The 1,559-nt window shown below is 45.1% G+C and overlaps 1 protein-coding gene across 3 annotated transcripts in view; it reads left to right on the top strand.

Moving 5' to 3' along the window:
* The window catches only part of gpat2 (glycerol-3-phosphate acyltransferase 2, mitochondrial), a 130,921-nt gene that overhangs the window by 753 nt on the left and 128,609 nt on the right, over positions 1 to 1,559 (top strand). The gene's annotated exons all lie outside the window — the stretch shown is intronic.

The following is a 1,559-nucleotide window of genomic DNA, read 5'->3' as shown; positions in this document are numbered from 1 at the left end:
ACTTAACAGTCAAACTGAAACACTGGCGGTGAGCCTCAGGTCCTGCAGCCGCGGACGGACCGCCGTCAATGGGTACAACGCCTGCCTTTTAAATTAAATTGTATTTATTGATAGGCGGGCTGGTTGGTTAGTTTGCTAACGCTAGCTTGCAATTCCACCAACACTGGCGGTGAGCTCCAGGGGGGTTGTGCCGCTGCTACCGGGTCTGGAGCTCTCCGTGTCCCGCTCGAGATCAGACCAGGTCGAGGTCGGCAGCGGAGCTTTCTAGAGATGTTTCCATGCTGGCCGAGCCCCACTGATACGGCAGTCCGTCTGCAACTGCAGGACCTGGAGCTCACCGCCAGTGTTTCAGCTGGACTGTTAAGTGTTGAGATAATTAAAAGGTATTCACAGTATTTGGAAGCGGGCTGGCTGCTAGTTAGCTAACGCTAGCTTTTATGCTACATAAATAAGCCGGACAGAGTTGTCTCTCATCTGGCGATAGAAACCCTGCTTTCCCTTGTTGGTTTAGAGCTCCACAGACTAAGTCCACAGGTACAAATTTAGTTTTGCACCAAATATATCGCAAGAAGTGTCGAGAGCGCAGACTCGCTGCTGTGTGATGCGAGAGAGCACATTGCAGCGACAGATTCGAGAGTAATCACTGAGTTGTGGTTGTACTGGAAAAGTGACTGAAGTAAAAAGAAAATACGAGTACAGATTTTTTCTCTAAATCATATTCTAAAAGCGCTCACATCGCATCTATAAGTTCAATTTTAGTTGTACAAGCTCTCAAATCATATTCTACAAGTGCTCACATTGCATCTACACGCTCTCAAATTTCCACCATATTTACCTTCATAGATATGGTTTAATTTTGCGTTACATGACCCATTTCTTCTGTAAAGCCGTGTCTGTATTTGGATCTCTCATCTACTCTCTCTTCTCTTACTATTCGCGCAGCCCCGCCCCCTTTTCACTCACACACGGCCCCCACCAACAGAGACACAGTGGACAGCGCCATTTGTCCACAGTTTTAATTGTTAATAACACAGCTGTATATGGTTAAGCATGAGAGGCAAACCTATATTTGTACCAGTGGTTTCGCTGGTAACTGCTATTGTGGCTGCCATGGCAAAAAAAACAGAAGGTTACTGAATGCAACTAACTTCAGTTCATAGAGTGATAGCGTGTGAGACGGAGCTGCTGGACCTGGGCAAGAGACGTGACCCATGGCCAGAATATCATAGATCGTAAAAATGCAGCGCAGTGACGATACAGACATTTCATACACATGACGTGTGTAACTCTGCTGACCTGCCATTTGACCTGTGCTGGACCCATTCACCATCCTGCGTGCTTTACCCTGGATAATGAGTCAGCTGTGAGTAGCCTAGTATACGTCCATCGCACTCACCCTCTCTCCCTAGCTCTTTTAATCAGTTATTGTTGAAAACAATTGAAGGAGCTTTCTCAAAGATAATTTTATTTTTAAATATATCCTAGGCTATTTATTTCAGATCATTTTCATTTACTTATGTTGCAGCTGTATGAATGTACAACATACAACTTCAACATAA

The sequence above is a fragment of the Etheostoma spectabile genome, chromosome 5 (genome assembly GCF_008692095.1).
Source record: "Etheostoma spectabile isolate EspeVRDwgs_2016 chromosome 5, UIUC_Espe_1.0, whole genome shotgun sequence".
NCBI lineage: Eukaryota > Metazoa > Chordata > Actinopteri > Perciformes > Percidae > Etheostoma > Etheostoma spectabile.
The sequence above is the reverse complement of the archived record's forward strand: the minus strand, read 5'-3'. Positions and strand labels throughout refer to the sequence as shown.